At 36.2% G+C, this 20,379-nt stretch overlaps 1 protein-coding gene across 1 annotated transcript in view; it reads right to left on the reverse strand.

Moving 5' to 3' along the window:
• Window positions 1–17,136, reverse strand: part of ATP10B (ATPase, class V, type 10B) — a 283,845-nt gene extending 266,709 nt beyond the window's left edge. The window contains exon 1 of the mRNA XM_011947712.1: window positions 16,865–17,136. The gene's annotated coding sequence lies outside the window, so the exon portion shown is untranslated. The remainder of the gene's footprint in view (window positions 1–16,864) is intronic.
• Between the last annotated feature and the right edge of the window lie 3,243 nt (window positions 17,137–20,379).

Genomic DNA, 20,379 nt, shown 5'->3' on the forward strand with positions numbered 1-20,379 from the left:
AAAAAAAAAAGAAAACACACACACACACACACTCTCACAAAAAAAAAACCCCAACTTGAGATTGAGAGACAAAGCAGCAAAATTGTTGGGTTGAGTTGCCAGTTCAAATTCCAAACACTGTCTCAGAAATGGACTGTGCTTGTGGAAGAACAAGCCAAGATGTATAGCTTGTGGTGTTTTGTTGTTGTCTGAAGAATGTTTAGCTTTCGCTTTCCAGTCACCTACAGGAGAGAGGGGAGTAGAAAATGACAAGTAGAAATGGAAAGAGGAGCATATGGTCATCTCTACCTGCTGCCCAAGGTTTTATAGAGCATGTTGTTCTTTGGGACCTCCCACCTGCATTGGGAATAAGCTCATGTGCTGCTTTTGGATCTTGACCCACTGGCTTGAATTCAGCTTCTCTCTCTCCTCAGGGGTTAAGGATAAAGGCAGGTTTGGAGCACACACAGCATTGGGAGGATAAATATTACCACATCATTTTCAACCAAAGAGACTTTTCCTTTTCCTGATTTCAAAATCCCTGTCAAGCAGCTATTGTTTATATTGCACATATTTGTATAATGTCCATGAGGCAAGTTAGGCATGGCTTAGAATGTTTGGCTTCCAGGTAAAGATTTTTCTTCATGTGTTGGAAATATCCAAAAACAGTAGGTCCTTCACGAGGTTTTCTGATTGCCCTCTGATTGGTAGTCACATCCAATTTGATTAAATTATTCTGGATTCCTAGCTTGTTTATTTAATAAAATTTGTAATCTTCTGTATGGCCCCTTCTTCAAACTTGGTCCTGACTGCTGATATCCTTGGGAGTGGGATGCAAACCATTTCAAAATGAAGTGAAGCAACTCAGAAACAGAAACTCAAATACCACATGTTCTCACTTACAGGTGGAAGCTAAATAATGTGTTCACATGGACATAGAGTGTGGAGTGATAGACATTAGACTCGAAAGAATGAGGAGGGGAGAGAGGGAGATAGATGATGAAAGATTTAATGAGTACAATGTATATAATTTGGATACACTAAAAGCCAGGACTTATCACTATGAAATATATCAATGTAACAAAATTGCACTTGTACCCCTTAAATTTACACACAGAAAATGACAGTTGGGCAATTAAACCTTGGACGACCTCCAAAACTCTGTAAATTCATTACTCATTGAAAAAATTTTAAGTTTTTTCATTTTTTAAGCCTCCACAGATGCTTGAATGTGGCAGACATGCTGTAGCCTAGTGCTGACTGAATTGAAATATTTGTGGAATGTCTGCTTATCAATATGCTAGTTATTGCAGAAGACTAAATGAGATAAAGTTATCTCTGCTGTGAATGACTGTCACACATATTCTCCTTGTCATTTACATTGCCCTTTCAAAGTTATCTTTCTAAAACTCTAGTCTCATTGCATTATTCTTCACACCCTACATTCTCTTCATTGCTTACTGAATAACACCCTCTGTGAACTACTTGCAAACTATCTTTGCTTCCTTAGCTCTTACCAACAAGGCAGTTAAATTATTTTTCTCCACAAGTTTACCAGCAAGTTCAGGGCTTCATATATTTGTTCACTCTGGTTCCTCTGACTCAATCATTTTTTTCCCACATATTCCACCCATGCATAACCTTCAAAGCTGAGATTAAAAACCACTTCCTTCAAGGAGCCTCCCCTTCATACCCAGTGTCTATCCATTTTTTCCTTATATTCCATAGTGTCACAATTCCTCGCAGCTTTTCCCTGAACTGTGAGATTATGTCAATAGATTCTCCTCCTAGAGTGATCAAATATTCCCTTGATCAAGCCCAAAATGTATTTTTTTCCCGATGTCTCACTTTCCCTTTTCTTAAGGGTTTTGTATTATGATAACACTTTGCAAAAATCATTCTTTGGCTTCTAGGCATATACATACATGGTCTTATCACATATTCAGGCAATCAAAGTCTTTCCACCTCATCAGTCAGTCCATCATGTTTTCTCAGCATTGCTGATTACATTTGTCCAACGCTACAAGTTGTTTGGTTATTATCAGAAAGAGTTTATGGTGTTTTATTTTTCTGACTAGAAACGTCTTAAAAACAGATATTAAAAAATCAGCTACTATAAATGTGAGTGGGGTGGGTCATCTACATATTGTTTCTGTATCTTATATAATACAGAAAAATGAGCTTTTGGAATATTCTTTACAAAATCAAAAATGCCTTGAGGTCAAGGGGTATATTTTATTCCTCTTAGTACCTGGCATAGTGCCATGCCATGACCATGACAGGACCTTGTTAAATATTTGTTGAAATGAATAATTTCTGAAAGGGAAACCCATGTTATTTTTCCTCCTAAAATGTGTTACCATTTTCTTTCGTGAGAAAGACTCAACAGAGCTTTTAAAATATAATCAAGGACTCTCTACCAAAATACGATTTTTTTTTCAGTAAAATCACAACAAAAGAAACACATTTTTAATACTATACTAATCATTAAAATATCATTTGTTGTAGTTCTCTCTCAAGTTAATAATCCTTTGCAAAGAAGTCATCCTACAGAAAACACAGGCATTGCCTTCGGAGCAGAAATGCAAACAGCTATAATTTATTCTCCTGCATTTTTCAAATATACTACCATCTGCTTTAGCCCTGGAGACCATTTTAAAGTTATTTCCCCATGATCCATTCTCCATCCCATTCTTGCCCTGGAGATATGCCTATACTTGTTATTAGCTCACTGAGACACAATAACAATTACTGTTTATAAAGGTATTTTATATCTCATAGAAGTTTGAGCAAATTTATTGGAAGTAAACTCTTTGACATCAGGATTCGGTAATGTAGTTACACATTGTGGGCATCATTTGGGATTAGGCAATCTCTTACTCATAAACTTTTGCCAGAATTACAAGATTATGCCAGTACTTAAAAGCCAGCTCCAGTTGTCTTTTCATCTGGCAAAAATCTGAAAGCCCCAGGTTACTGAACTATACTTCCTCACTTCATGATGCCTCTCTTCTCTGCTTTAGGTAGCATGAAGTTGGAAAATTACATGGGACAGCTGGTGCTAGACTTCCATTCTGTAGGTTCCTCACATCATACACATTTTACTCATGGGTTCAGAATGTACGTTTATCCTATATTCCTGTTAAAGTAGGCCAGGGAACATAAGAAAACAGCCCATGTACACCATTAGAAAAATGTGTAGATCAACTTTCAAATTGTGATGTGGAAAGTGTCTAGAGAAAAGCTTTCACAGACAGGCCTGTCATCTGATTATCAGGCAGGGCCAACCACTTGCATCTTGAATGCCAAATCCCCTTCCACTTCTGTTATCTATTTGAGAGCCTCAAAATACTTAAGCCACAGTTTTAAGTTTTAGAATTTTAGCTGGACGGGTATTTTAATGATGTTAAAAAACCATGGAAAATATATTTTTAGTTGAAAGGACCCATTCAAAGATTTTTCTTTGGCCTTCAGAATCTACCTGTGATTTTAATGAATAATGGTTAGCAATGCACATACTTTGAGAAAAAAAGTCAAGCATTATGCTAGACACCAGAGAATGATGGGGAGTAATCTTTTAAATAAGGGGGTTAGGGACATTTTTGATGATGAAATGAAGGCCAAGACCTGTGATGTCATTTGGACATCTGTCCCTCCAATTCACATATTGAAATGTGATTCCCACTGTTGGAGGTGGGACCTGGTGGAAGGTGATTGGATCATGGGGGTGGATCTCTCATGAGTGGTTTAGTACCATCCTCTTGGTGATAAGTGAGTTCTCAGTTAACACGATATCTGGTTATTTAAAAGAGTATGGGATCTCCCTCTTCTCCCTCTCTTGCTCCCACTGTTGCCACGTGAAGGGCCAGCTCCTGCTTTGCCTTCTACCGTAACTGTAAGCTTCCTAAGGTCCCACCAGAAGCCAAGCCGATGTTGGGGCCATGCTTGTATAGCCTGCAGAATCATACATCAATGAACCCTCTTTTCTTTATAGATTACCTAGTCTCAGGTATTCCTTTACAGTAATGCAAAAATCTGACTAATACAACCTGAATGAAATGAGATATTGAATTGTGTAAAAATTTTACGGAAGGAAGAAGGATATTCTGAAGGAGAAAACTCAAGTGTGAAGGCCTTCAGATGAGAATATATTTGAGGATGACAAAGAAAGTTCAGTTGTTGGAATTCAGTGATTAAGTGCAGAGTGGTAGAAAAAGCCCCTTCAGATATGTAGTCAAAAACCATGTTATGAAAGGTCTTATGGGCCACAGCAAAGACATTGGATTTTGTTACAAGAAAGGGGAGCCATTGAAAGCTTGAAAAGCTTAAGTAAGACCAAAAAAGTCAAGGGTACTATAGAGGTACAAACCTAAACACCAAAACAAAAGCACAAAAACTTCATAATAGCCAAAGGGAAAAGGAAAAGCAAAGGAACACCAGATAGAAAAAGCACAGTAAATATAGTGCTTATAGTAATTACAACACAAGATGAGAGGCTTGACAGTCATATCAATAAACACAAATGAGTTTAACTCACCTATTAAAATAAAAAGATTCTCAAATTGACCCATCAAATTTCAACTATATGTTGTATATAAAAGACATATCTAAAATATAGCAGTTTTTAAAAAGGCTAAAGATAAAGGAATGGACAAAAGCATTTGACTGTTTAGCAGACAAATGAAAACAATAAGAAAGTAGGAACTGGAATCCTCATACTGGACAAAGTAGAAAACAGCGTAACAGGAGACAAAAGATGTTTTATAATGCTAAAATCCATATTTCAGAATGAAGCTATAACAAAACTCAATAGCATTCATGTACAGAGATAATAGATAAAACACATAATAAGAAAACTTTATTTACAATGGCAACAAAAATGTTTAGGTGTAAGCATAAGAAGATATGTTCAAATGTATATGAAGAATCTATAAATACCTCTGAAAGATGCAAAAGCACATTTGAGCAAGTGGAAAGACGGCCCTTGCTCTTGTTTAGGATGTCTCAACATAATGAAGCTCTCATTTTTCATTATTTTAATATCTGTTAATTATGTTAATTTAGAGATTCACCCAAGAAAATATTGACAAGCTTTCTCATCCAGTTAGATATATTGAGACCAAAATTCATATGGAAAAATAACTACATAAGAATAGGTAGAAAAACAGTGACTAGGAAGAGCTATGAAGGGGGTCTAGTCCTATTGATGTTAACACTGTAAAGACTATAATTAAAATAGTGTGGTAGTGACTCATGAGGATACAAACAGAACAATGGAATAGAAATCTATAGAAATCTAGTATATTAAAAAAGTTGTATCTCAAATCACTAAGGAAAAGATAGTCTTTTAAATAAATGATGTTGGGCAACTGGATAACCATTTTTTCACAAATAAAAAATAGATCTCTTCTTCATGTCATATACAGGAAAATACTCTAAATGGATCAGAATTCTAAATGTAAAATAATGTAACTTTACTGAATGAAAATATGGGTGAGTTCCTCTATATTCTAGGTTAATGAAAAAGTTTTTAGCTGATACTAAAAAGTCCAGATGTGATAAAAGATTGATAAACTGACTACATATGGCAAAAATACCAGAAGCAAAGTCAAAAGACAAATGACAAACTGGAAAAGAAGGAAAAATAACCATTCTATAGCAAAATGAACAAAAGAAAAGGAGAGGCAATTTATAAAATAATATAAACATGGGCCTTGAACATATGAAAAGCTATTAAAGTTAATTCACATTAAGATAAATGCAAGTTAAAATTCACTGAGATACTATTTCTCACTTAGATGGGCAAAAAAATTCAAAGCTTGATGATCTATTTTGTTCACAGGGCTGTAGAAAACATGAATTACTGGTAGGCATGCAGATTGGTTGGAATACAAAATCCTTACTGAGGGAGATTTGGCATCAGTTAATAAAACTATACGTGCATCTGTCTTTCACCTCGCAGCCCAGTTCTAGGAATTTATCCTGAAGATACATCCCCAGCAAAACAAACATATATATGCGTGAAGCTACTCATTGAGGTAATATCTGTAAGAAACTACCAAAACGTCTGAGCATAGGAGACTGATTGACTAAACTATAACCCCATACATTCAATGGAATACAATGCAGTTGTAAACAAAGAATGAGGAAGATCTCTACAAACTGATGTAGAGTGACCTCTGGGATACATTGTTAGGTGATAAAAGAGCAAATTGCAAAGGAACCTACATGTTACCTTGTATAAAAAGAAGGAGAAGAGAATATGTGTATATCTACTTATCTTTATAAAGAGACACCCAGGAAGTCAATGAGAAGAACAAAATTGGCTCCCTGTATGAGGTAGGGGAATGAAGCAGAAGAAATACAGGAGGCAGTGACACTTTTCTGAGCATATCTTTTTGTATAGTTTTGATATTTAGATATAGGTTAATATTCTCTGCATTCAAAAAAAAATTAACAAGGACGGGAAGGATAAAAACACAACACTGAAAACAAACCCAACTATATTTCAAATAAATAACATAACCCCACTAAAGGGGAGAGGAAGAAGTGACTAACCCAATTAATACAGGGTATTTGACTGTATACTCTTAGTTTTACATATGATTTTTATTTATTTATTTATTTATAAGAAGTCTTGCTCTGTCACTTAGGCTGGAGTGCAGTGGCAAGCTTCCAGTTCACTGCAGCCTCTGCCTCTTGGGTGCCAGGGATTCTACTGCCTCAGCCTCCCGAGTAGTTGGGATTATAGGCGCGTGCCACTACACCCAGTATTTTTAGTGGAAAGGGGTTTCACCATGTAGGCCAGGCTGGTCTCGAACTTCTGACCTCAGGTGATCCACCCACCTCAGCCTCCCAAAATGCTGGGATTACAGGCGTGAGCCATCATACCAGGCCTACATAGGATTTCAAGTGCTCATGAAACGTTTATTAAAATAGGCCACAGGCTAGCCATAAAGCAAGTCTCAAAAAATTTCAAAGAGTTGAAATCATAGACAACATGTTTTTAGACCATAATAGTTACAAGCTAGAAATAAGTAACCAAAGGATAACTAAAAATCATTTTCCCCTAAGTTTGAAAACCAAGCAATAACTTCTAAATAACCCATGGACCAAAGAATAAATCAAAATGGAAGTTTCTAAAATATCTTAAATTACATGATAATGAATATATGGCATATTAAAATGTATGGGATGCACCTAAAGCTATGATCGGGGAAACAATGGTCTTAAATGCCTATATTAGAAAAGAAGAAAGGCTAAAAACCAATTGTTTAAGTATATTTTACAAAAAGATAAAAATAAAAAAGGAATGAATGAAACCCAACAAATGTAAATGGAAGAAGGACAATAAAATAAAAAAATATAGTGGAAAGAATTTTAAAAACCCCAAATTTGGTACTATGAAAAGGCTAAGAAAACTGATAAAACTGAAAAAAAGAGAAGAAACAAATAACCAATAACCAATAGAATGAAGGGAACTTAAGGAATATTAAAAATTCAACTGACATTTAAAAATAATACCATTTGAAGATATTATGAGCAGATTTGTATCAATAAATTAAAAAATTATATAATAATTCTTCTAGGATACAGTCCTAGAAAAATAAAACCTCTTTTTCTGTAAGAAGAAACAGAAAATCTGAATTGTCCTATATTTATTAAAGCAATTGAATTTATTATTTAAAACATTCCCCCCCACCCCGCCAAAAAAAAATCAGGGCCCATGTGGCTTCGCTGGTAATTTCTTCCAAGAGCTAAGGAGTACCATCAATATTATACAAATTGTTTCAGAAGATATAAAAATACAAAACACTTCCCAATTTATTTTTTGAGGCCAGCAGAACATTGATATCAAAAGCAGATGAACACCTTAAATAAAATGAAAGAAAAATCCAAATGTATGTTATAGGTCAATCTTTCATAAACATAAAAGCAACAATCCTAAACCCAATATTTCCAGACAAATCCACAGATTGATAAAAAGGCTAATATATAATGACCAGGTGGCATACATTCCAGGAATGCAAGGCTGGCTTCATGTTAGAAAATCAACTAATATATTTTAACATAAAGAGGTTTAGAAAAAAAGAGGAGATAAGTCATATAATTACTTCAGTAGAAGCAGCTATGTGTATATGTGGGAACTAGTAAGGATTAAAGTGAGTTGGGGATACATTTAGTTTCAGTTTAGTGAAATATTTTTACGTGGTTTGTGGTCACCCTTGAGTACTTAATTGCCTTATTTACTGAGTACTTACTGAGTAATTAATTGCCAGGTTTCCAAGGACAGAAATGTTTTCTAGGTACACCCTATTGCCTGCCGAGTTGATTTAGATGTCAACACAAAACAAAGAGGAGTATCTAACCAAACACATAAGCTACCATGACCAGAGCATTGAAAAAAAAAAAAAAAGCTGTTAACGAGTGTTGCCAATTCAAAGAGCATTTAAGCTTACTGTACAACTTAAAATGAACTGAAAATTTGCAGTTCATTAAAAAAAAAATCTGATAGAAATTTCCCCAAATTTGACAAATTGTGAACTTAAAGAAATTTTTCTAAACTGTATTTAAAAAGTTTTGATCGAACATACTATAACAAAGACTAATCTGTTTTGCTATAAAAAGTGAGAATACAAAATTATTTCCATATGAAGGGGCAATTCAAGAATGTCCAGCAAAAGGACATAGGAACAAAATATTGCAGGCGTGTGATAGGCAGTGAATTCATATTATTTTTCTCAAGTTTTTTTCATTTTGTAATATTTGGGGTTTTTTTTAGCTTCAAAATTTTATGCTTTTCTGTAATTTATTTTCTCATTTTCAATAATTGTTCACTTTAAAGTTAAATTTGTTTAGTATTATTTTCTTAAGTAGAACCCCTAAAATTGAATTAAGCTTTAGAAAGTACAAAAATCTGTATATGTCTGCACTTACTAGTATTAAAATAACTCCAAATATTAAGTGTTATTTTGAGTAGAACTGATACTCTCCAACAACCGTGGTGGGAATGTAAATTGGAATAATCACTTTAGAAAACTGTTTAGCAGTATTAAGGCCCAGCAACTTCACTCCTAAATATATATCCAACAGAAATATATATATATATATATATATATACACACATACATACACACACACACACACACACACACATATACATATATATACATGTGCTAAAAGATATGCCCAAAACTGTTCATAGGAGCATTCTTCATAACTGCCCCAACCTGGAAACAATCCAAATTTCCATCAAGAGTAGAACATGTAAATAAGTTGTGGTGTACTCACATGACAGAAAACCACACACAAATGAAAATTAGCAAATGACTATTGCGTGAGGCAACAAAAATGAATCTCATAATGAGATTTCTCAAACTTTCTTAGCTCCCTTAGTGTCTCAGGAATTTTTTCACAGGTGCCACCACACCAAAAGAAATACATAATAGTTCTGATTATTAAGTAGTAAGGTCCCAATAACTTAATACTTTGTTTTTGTGAGAAAGGGTCTTGGTCTGTTGCCCAGGCTGGAGTGCAGTGGCTCCATATGGGCTCCCTGTAATGTCCACTTCCCGGATTCAAGTGATTCTCCTGCCTCAGCATCCTGAGTAGTTGGGATTACAGGCATGCACCACCATGTCCTGATCATTTTTATATTTTTAGTAGAGATGGGATTTTGCTATTTGGCCAGGCTGGTCTTGAACTCCTGGCTTCAAGTGATCAGCCCACCTTGGCCTCCCAAAGTGCTGGGATTACAGGCGTGAGACACTGCCACTGGCTAATACTTATGTTTTAATAACTTAGCAGTCATGTTAAAAATACACATACATTGAAAGAAAAACTGATATTTTTTATTCTTAAATAACCACAAGAAATTACTAATAGGATTTGTATGCCTGTTGGGCATACCAAAGCTTCTTGAATATTAGAATCAGATTGGATTTAGCCACCCTCATTTGTTTCATATTGACTTTTGTGTGTACTGGCTTTTAATCACAGATACTCTTGAAAATCTGGTGTTAAAAGATACAACATCAAAAGAAATGTAGCACAATCTAATATTGAAACTGAACTACCATGAGCTATTATTGCATTCAGTGTCTGAAAGTTGTCAGTTATCACTATGTGACTCTAAAATTTAAAAAATATCCTGCTCTCTCCTTATGAGCACATCGTGGTACCTTGGGATGCTTTAGCATGCAGTTTGGGAACCATGACTGTGGACATGACATTAAGCAAAAGAGCCAGCCACCAAGGAATATATCAGTGTGATTCCATTCATAGGTTTTAAGAACAGGAAAACTTAGTTATTGGTTGGAAATTAGGAACGTGGTTCCATTTGTGAAAACGGAGAGGGTGGTGACTGGGAAGCGGCACACCAGGACCTTCTCGAAAGTTGGTAGCATTTTATTTTTTGATCGAGTGGTGGCTACATGGTTGTGTTCACTTTGTTATAGTTCATCAAGCGGTGCACTTAAGATTAGTTCATATTATATGTGTTATCAATGAATAAAAAGGATTTTTTTTAAAAAATAAAACTATTCTAAACAACAAAATGTAAGAAATCACACCTGAAAGTGTAGAGCCCCCTGTGATACCCAAGCCAAATTAAATACATCTTCCTTCAGAGCATTAGCCACTATTCTACAATTGTGTGCTAACATTCTGGGGTCTCTGGCTAGACTGTGAGCTATGAGTGGATGGTGACCATGTCTCGTTTATCTCTAATTCTCTAGTGCTTCAAATATGATGACATGAAAGACCATTAATTATCGTTTAAATAAAAAACATTTTAAAAAACACATGTACTAACAACATTTGGTACATACTGATTTCTTTTCTCTATCTTATATGAATGCCCCAGGTAATATTGTTTTTGTGATCCATCTGTGGTCTTTCTTTTAAAAATATTCTTTTGCTTTGTGGATACTCATTTTTAATCTCCAGAGAGAATACATTTCTACAAGAAGGGAACACAGACACACACATATTTCCTTTAAGAATTTATATGTATCACAGTGTTCCAATGCTATTGAAAGGGTAGTGCATAAACTAGTGTCAGTCCACAAACTGTGTATTATTTTATTGTAGCAAGTTAAATACAGGCATTGAAAACAGGTGTTTAGAAATGAGCGCTAAATTTGATTCTAGTACAATATCCAAGCATGTGCTCAGTAAACTTGCCGTGTTGAGCAGGCTAGGTACCAGTTGGGTATTGTCAAACTCACATGGTGAGTTGTATATGACATGAACTATATACCAGTCATTCATGACAGAACTAGATATTGGTCCAAGATAGATTGGACAGAAATATCTGGTTCTCCCTCATAGGTCGTTTTTAAGGTTCTGCCATTTATAATTAAAATTGGAAAAGATCAATCCCATTATTATACAAATGGGAGAACTGAGACCTAGAGTTCACCCAGCTTCTGATCACCAAGCTAGTAGTTTTTACTCTATAATATTATCTGTATTCCTTAATGAGTGAGGGTCTGGGATAAAATCAATATTATGATTGCTACTATTAGCAGTAGTAGCAACTGTAGCTACTGCTAATACATATCCAGTGCTTATTAGGTACCACCACAGAAAATTGCTATTTTTATGTCAAAAATGGTCAAAGATTTGTAATTTCACGTGGTTCAACTCATGTGAATGCTGATAACAATGTCAAGTGCTTTTAAGCCTTAAAGAAGGAACATCTGCCAGCAGACTTTTTGGGTTCCCATGTTGGCTCTGTCTCTTCCTGCCACATTGTGGCTGGCAAGTTAATTACATTTTCTCTGGTATAAGTTCCTACATCCACAACATGGAGCTAATAATGGTAACTATCTCAAAGATTTATTGAGGCTTAAATGATCCCATGCGGTTGAAGCCCTTGAAATAGCATCTGGCAGATAGTAAGTGCTCAGTTAATGTTAGATATTCTGGCTACTTCCAACATTACCTCTTTGATTAATTCTCAGGACAATCTTGTGAGGTAGAAACATTTTATCCTCAGTTTATAGATAAGGAGACTGGGGCTCAAAGAGAGTGATTTGAGCTGTTGTCTGCATGATTGCAAACACATTTTCTCTGTCTTACATACTAATTTTCAGTTCAGTGCCTGCTAAATCAAGTCTAATAGTTCCTGGGGCATTTCATCAGAATTGCCAATATCTGAGTGTATCTAGCTTCTGGGATTCTATAACAGTCAGTTATGTAAAAGACAATGCAAGCTATTTTATTGTCTAGGGAAGAGAAGCAAGTTTCACCGCTTCTACTTGTTTTTAGGTCTCCAGATTCACAAGAATGTTGTAAGCAATAAATAAGCTGATGATAACAGCTTCTGATTTTATAATAGTACAGTCTTGTAGTGACCCCTTATGTATTGCTGCTACTCCCCAAAGAACCCCCAAAGCTCAGTTGGAACTGTCCCCTGGATTACTGAGAGGGAAAACTCCATGTGGCACCTGCTAATGAGAACCTGTACCGTTAAACTTGGTTAGCGTCTTACACAAGACTGAAGAAATGCCATCTTCTCTTTTTCTCCTTAAACAGAATAAGCAGTCGAGAAATTCCTTTGAGAAGCAACAAGATTTGATTGAACTTTTCAGAATTTCTTATTATTCTGTCAAGTTCACTTGACAGCAAAGGACAAACTGCCTTTCAAATGCTATAAGTGAATGCATCAGCAATTCAGAAGGAAAAACGCATGTTATTAAGTAGGAACAAGTCTCTCTGAATATATTTACACCAGCTCATGGAAACCATTGTCCTCAGAAACCTCTGCAAAAATCTATTTTCTAGTGTCGGTATTGCTTTAAGTTTGACAGATGATGATAAAACACAATGAAATTACCTTTGAGCTCTGATATGTACATCAGAGCCCACATTTCTCACAATTTGATTTTTTATTTTTCCAACACAGTCATCTATTTTCAATATTATCCCTGCACACTCAAGGTTTATGCCTGGGGAACAAAACTATTTATGCCTAAGTCATACTTATATACAGAATTTACGCTATATGTAAACATACACACATACAATACACATGTGGAAATATATATTAGTTAAGAGTTGGAAGGAACCTTCCAGATCTTCAGGTCTTCTTTACTGTCACATTACAAATGAAGAATCTGAAGCCCCAACAGAAATGCTATTGAGAAGGCCACACAGAAACCTGACTTCAAAGTGAGATTTGAGAGTGTAAGAATGTAGCAAGTTCCTACTATGTTCTAGGGTTACAGGAGGCACATTCCATTCTTAAGTTCTTATACCATTTCTATGATGTTAATATCACTCCCATTTGATAGATGAGAAAATTGAGGCTTAGGAAAGTAGCACAGCTAAGAAAAGTATCACAACTAATAAATGGCACAAATGAAATTAAAGCACGTATGCAACTAGGTTCTTTTTAGCATACCAGCATTTCTCTAAATACATTCACCGCCATATGACTGACATAATTTTGCTAATCCACGTGCCAACTGTATTTTAACTTTTTTGATTAAAGTAAACATTTATAAAGAAAAAGTTTATTACCATTTAAATAGCATGCTAAAGGAGAAGAGAACTATTGCTGAGTTTTAGCTGGACCCTGCTGCTACCTAATGACCTCAAAATTGTATCCAGCTCTCTTTGTTGAAATGGGAGATTAGTAATGGGTAGAGAGGTATTAAAGGTCTAGTCACACCAAAATGAGACTTAACGATGGAAAGAGAGTTGAGAGGGAAAACTCTTACTATGCGATCTAGCTTATAGATCACATTTGATCTATATGATATATATATTTGATATGTGAGTGTCACCTAAAGTCATCTTTTTCCTAAGATAATTTTTGCTTCTATCTTGGTACCTGTTCTTCACTTTGAGAAACACTGCAGTACACATAGTAGTAACTGGGTTCTCCAGGTCATGGTTCTGGAACTCCATCAGAATCGCCTGGAGGCCTGTTTAAAACAGATTTCTGAGTCATCCCGTGTTTCTGACTCAAAGTGTCTGTGGCAGGGCCTGAGGTTTTGCCCTTCTAATAGTTCCTGAGTAATTTTGATACAGCTAGCCCAGGAAGCACATTTGGGACGCACTGCCTTAGGTTGTACTTGGGGAAGAGGAGGTAGAGAACATACGGTGGCATGTGTGTGAAGATTTCACCATCAATCTTGTAAGTGGAGGGATTTGGAATTATTAATTAAGCAGACGAGGCAAAGAAACAATGTATTCTTGTGTTCCTGTGTCACTTATTCAATTTAATGAGTTCAGATTGATACTGCACCATACCACAGCGACCTGCAAAAACTTTAGCTAAGAGACAAAAGTACCTCCTCTCAAATAATACAGCTTGTTTTCAGGTTGCTAACTATCTGCAAGGCTCCCTGCATTGGTAACAGCAGTCAGTGATCACTAATACCGAAAGCAGAAAATGAGATTCTCCTTCTTTTCTCCAGACGTTTAAGACAGTACTTAACAAAAACAAAAAATACCATATCCATTAATATTCTTTCTCATCCAGTTCTCTTAGTAGTAACTAGTAATTATTAAGTGTCTTCTGTGGGCCAGTTATTGAATTGTACTAGGTAATTACACACACACACACACACACACACATGCACACTCTTTTAATGTGAGCATTTGACAGGCAAAGTAACTTGCCAAGGCTACACAATTATAGGAAGTAGAACTGGAATTCATATGCAAGTTTTATTCCAAAGCCCATGGTTTTTTTTTTTCTGCTAAACAGCACTCACTTCTATTCTGACTACCCAACTTCATCTCTTAATAAAAGTGTATTTTGTAAAAAATGAAAAGACTCCAGAAGCTGAAACTTTGTAGTCAAAAGAATTGTAAAACGATGCCACCAGAAAATGAGAAATCAGTGATATTTAATCAGCAGAAAAGCTAGAGCTCCGTAGGTTCAAAGCAAAATTTAAGAATGCCTGGCTAAATTTTACTTTAAGGAGAGTGAGTAAATGGGTAGAATGAGTCTCAGGAATCCAACCTGGTTTAGTTTACTTTTGAGTCACAAAAGAAATTTTCATTCCCATCTGACATGGCAGAAGCTGTTTGAAGAATGAACGTGGCAGTAGAAGCAACACTGGGCCAGGTGCGGTGGCTCATGCTTGTAATCTCAGCACTTTGGGAGGCCAAGGTGGGCGGATCACCTGAGGTCAGGAGTTCGTGACCAGCCTGGCCAATATGGTGAAACTCCATCTCTACTAAAAACAAACAAAAAACAAAACAAAACAAAACAAAACGAAAATTAGTCAGGCATGTTGGTGCATGCCTATAATCCTAGCTACTTGGGAGGCTGAGATGAGAGAATCACTTGAATCCAGGAGGCAGAGGTTGCATTGAGCTGAGATGGCACCACTGCACTCCAGCCTGGATGACAGAGCGAGAGTCCGTCGCAAAACAAAACAAGAAGAAGCAACACTGAATTGAGAGCCATGAACCTTGGACTCTGGTGTTCTTTTGTCTCAGGAATTCAGACTTCATTTCTCTAGGTCCTAGTTTTATCATCTGTAAACTACACAGCTGGACTAAGCTCCATTCCGTTCCTCAAAGCTCCATTCCTTTGAAAGGTAGCCTCCCTTCACTGGACTTATGAGCATTGTAGGCTTCAAAAGATAAAGCTCATCTTTTAGCACGAGAGGAGTGGAGTATGATTTAATTGTAAAGTCAGCATGTGGGTTTCAACCTTCAGTCTCTCAAGAGCCTATTAATCTACTCATATGTGATGTTATACTGCTATACTCTTTAAGAAATACATGGTGAAAACCTGAGAGATCCTGAACCCTTAAATTCATATAAATAGGCTATAAGAAATGAATTATCCAAGGAATTTTTGAAAAGTCATCAATGGATGAAATGACAAACTCAGTAGGTGTTATTAAGAGTAATTATAGTAACATCTGGAAAGAAAACATAGCTGTGATTTGCCTGATTAATGGCTTAATGTAACAGTACATCTGTTAATGGAATAATACTCCAAGCACTCTTGACTGTACATTTGCAAGATCTGGAGACAGAGAAGAAACTGTGGAAGAAGGGAGTAGCAGAGTGCCATATTGGCTTTTGGAGGTCAAGCTCCTCTCCACAGTTTTCAGATTCTCCTCTGCCTACCTTGGCCAGAATTGCCTGGCAAATTCAGAGAAAAACCAAGTTTCACCAGATGCATGCATGCATGCACTCCTGTAGGCCAAATAACTAGCAGCTCAGTATAATTTTTATTTTTAACATTACTTTTCACCTTAGGGTTAGGGATAGTGTCACTCCAGCCTTAATAGCAGGCCACAGGACTGCCCTAAATGTATTCATCATAGACCTGCATGCATGGGGCTTTTTTTTTTCTGGAAGGAGTCACTCATACTTAGGGAGCAAACACATTTTTCTTTAAGCACCAGTTTTCTCCTTTGAACTCAAAGGAAAGCCAAACTTCCCACCTATAGTTGAAAACTACTGCAATATGGCAGCTTCAGAGTTTATCAAGATGAAATCGGGAAGCCATGTAATGATCTCATTCTCTTCCTCAAAGCTGTAGTTTCTGTCTGCTTTGAGGAGAAGGCTGTAACCCCATCTGCTTCCTCAGGCTGCGCTGGATGAATGCAGGATAGCAGGATATATTATTTATCATAAAATGTATTCAGGCACATTCAGGCTGCAAGCCCTGTTGAGTAAGGAAGTAGCATTTGCCATCAGCTTATCATAATGAAATCAATTGACAAAAAATAAAACATTCTGTTAGAAAAGAAATGTGGATCTCGCACCCAGTAAGCCAAATGAAATTTCAAATGCAGTGTAAAGAAAAGTAGTTATATCCTGGGCCTAATTCAGAACTCAGACTTGATTCTAAGAGGCAATTACTCCCCCGTTATGTAGGTAAGGCCAGGATGCTTTTACTTACCCCAGCAAAGCTGACGTCCCTATTGAGCAGGCTCCAGTAAAAGAAAACAGTCCTTGAAAGTGGCGGTATTTCTCTCGCACACCTTGGCTAAAATAGTTCTCTTTCCTACGGAATTTATCATTTTTCTGATTATATCTGATTATGTCAAGGCAAGGCCTCAAGCTAACACTCCCTCAGAAACTTAGAGACGATGACACACTGAAAATAAATAACTGTGACCAATAAAAGAAAAAGGAAAAATAAGCTGCCTCACTAGGCCCAAGAGTGAAAGAGAAGAATGGCAAGTCTGTGAATGTGAGGCTGAGTCCCAGAACAGTGAAGGCAGTGTTCTTCGACTTGGCTGAACATTTACATTGTTAGACATGGCTCTTGCATAAATTTCTACTTTCTGTGAATCAATGAGCCAGCAATATCAAAATTCATAGTGATTTTTATTCTCTAAGTATGGTACAAAATGACTTTGTCCATCTACCTTTGATAATGCATGTAATTAAGTGTGAGACAATTATAACCTTGTAGCTCCCTTTGGGGGTCTGAAATATAACTCAGTTGCTTGGTTTCAAGGGCACTTAAGAAAGAAAGACAAGACTCTCTGCGGTGACTTCTGCATGCATGCTGATGATGAATTGTGCCCCCAAAGCTTCAGAAGTCTCATTTTGCAGTAGTCATAGTTTTTATTGATTACTGTTTGATTATACAAAATAAGGAAAGTGGGACCAATATATTATAGTTGCAGATTATGTGAATGGTGCAAACATACAGAAAATCAGAATTATTAATGGGCTTATTGATAGCTTCGATTCATACCCTAAAATGAGATTTTCATGTATAATCCTTTTATTAAGTTACCCATGACTCAACTAATTGGCATAAATGTCATGAGCAAGTTGCTGTATTGATGGATAATTATTGATGGGTCCATAAATAAAAGAGATGGTAGAATGAGCAATAAGTTGATTTTAAGGGTAATATAAAAAGAAATATTACCAAACTTAGGAATAAAAGGTGTTGGAAAGAAGTGAACGTACTATCTAACTTCATGAAAATCTTTACCTAAGATTTTGGTTGGTTGTGAGAGTAACTGTTAACTTTATATGTACCTACAGATCTTATCAGACTACCAAAAAGAAATATGGACATAGGAAACACTTTACAAGAGAACAAACACCCACACCATCTAAAATCTGCATCGCTGTATAAGACACAAGCTAGGAATTTTTAAGAACATGAAATTTGCTTGTGCTTTAGACAGTCTAGAATTTTTTAAAAAGTGAATTGGCATTTCAAAATTCTCCATCTGCTAAACATGAGGATGCTTAATTCCCTGTTCCTTTACTTCCCTTCACTCAGAGTGCCATGGCTTCTAGGGACAAGTGTGGTCTAGAATCACAGATATGGTTAAATTGCAGAATGTTGCACTCATGGGTAACTGGAGGTTATTTAGTGCAGGCCCCTTGTGCTATGGAGGAGAATGCTGAAGCTCAGAGAAGTGAGTACAACTGCTCGAAGCCACATGGGAATTTGGTGGTGAACATGGGACCTCAAACCACATCGTCTTTCTCCCAAGACTAGTATAATTTCCATCACTGGTCTTTCTCCTAAGACCAGCTCTTTCCCATTATCACTTTCCCAGTAAAGAGAGGCACGTGCAATTTAGGAAAAAATGTGTCTATAGCATCCCTTGGGTTTGCATGCTAACCAGTGAATAGAGTCCTCAAATATGTTCATTTTCCAAATTGCCTGGAAATTGTAAATACTAATAGACATATGGCAAATTATTTGTAAAATGTGTTGAAATTAGGTGACACTGTCTGGCTAATTAGAACCCTAATAAACAAATAATAGACAAGAAATGCTATGTTCAGTTTTTATTAGAGGGACTATCTTTCTGTTGCCTGGCTGCTGGAATTTTCTAATAAATCACATTTTAAAAATCACGCTTCACAGTTTTACTGATAGGTCCTATTTCCAGCAGGCAATCTTTCTATACTTAAGCAATTTAGCATTTTTGTATGTATTTGCATTTCTTACTGACCACATCATGCTTTTCGTTTGATTTTTACACAGTATGTCATGTCTACCTTTTATATTCTTGCTGCCCAAACTAGTCAATTAAAGAAGTAATGGTGGACAGAGGCTTTTGCTCCCATCCCCATCCCCGACACCAGTACTACACAACCAGAATGGATTTCATAATCTTAAGACTAACTTCTACAAGCTGTGCAAGTGTTATTGGTGGTAATTTTTATTTTTTATTAAAAATTCTGGGATACACGTGCAGAACGTGCAGGTTACATAGGTATACACATGCCGTGGTGGTTTGCTGCACCCATCAACCCATCACCTACATTAGGCATTTCTCCTAATGCTATCCCTCTCCTAGTCCCCCAACCCCTGACAGGCTACAGTGTGTGGTTTTCCTTCCCTGTGTCCATGTGTTCTCATTGTTCAACTCCCACTTATGAGAACATGCGGTGTTTGGTTTTCTGTTCCTGTGTTAGTTTGCTAAGAATGATGGCTTCCAGCTTCATCCATGACCCTGCAAAGGACATAAACTCATCCTTTTTTCATGGCTGCATAGTATTCCATGGTGTGTATGTGCTACATTTTCTTTATCCAATCCATCATTGATGGGCATTTAGGTTGGTTCCGAGTCTTTGCTATTGTGAACAGTGCTGCAATAAACATATGTGTGCATGTGTCTTTATAGTAGAATGATTTATAGGGTATATATCTAGTAATGGGATTGCTGGGTCAAATTGTATTTATGGTTCTAGATCCTTGATGAATCTCCACACTGTCTTCTACAATGGTTGAACTAATTTACACTCCCTATTGGTGGTAATTTTTGCTGAGTACTTTGTGCCAGCACCATGTTAAGTGCTCTACATACTTTGACTCATTTAATTCCCTCAAGAACTTTGATTGACACAATTATTCTTCTTCTACAAGAGCGAAAATGGAGGCAAAGGAATAAAATAATATAACTGTGTTTTCACATAACTAGGAAGTATCTGGGACTTGAACTACAGATTGTTTAACCATTCACCTTTGAAGGACATCTGAGTTATTTCCAGCTCTGTTATAAAGTTGCTATAAACATTTGTGCACAGGTTTTGTGTGAATAGAAGTCTTTATTTTTTCTAATATAAATGCACAGACAGAAGTTTAATTCCTGGATTGTATGGTATGTTTAGTATTTTAATATATGTGTTAAACATATATATTAAATTTTATATTTTAATTTTGTATTTTAATTCCTAGATGTATTTGCATGTTTAGTATTTTAAGAAACTGCCATATTCTTCCAGAGTGACTATATCATTTTACATTCTTACCAGCAAGGTAGGAGGGCCTTAATTTCTCCACATCCTCACCAACATTTGGTGTTGTCACTACTCTTTAGTTATTTCAATAGGTGTATGGCAATATCTCACTGTGGTTTTAATTTGCATTTTCCTAATGGTTAATGATGTTCAGTATGTTCTCATGTGCTTATTTCTCAGCTATATATT

This window comes from Colobus angolensis, unplaced genomic scaffold (genome assembly GCF_000951035.1).
Source record: "Colobus angolensis palliatus isolate OR3802 unplaced genomic scaffold, Cang.pa_1.0 Scaffold27, whole genome shotgun sequence".
Taxonomy (NCBI): Eukaryota; Metazoa; Chordata; class Mammalia; order Primates; family Cercopithecidae; genus Colobus; species Colobus angolensis.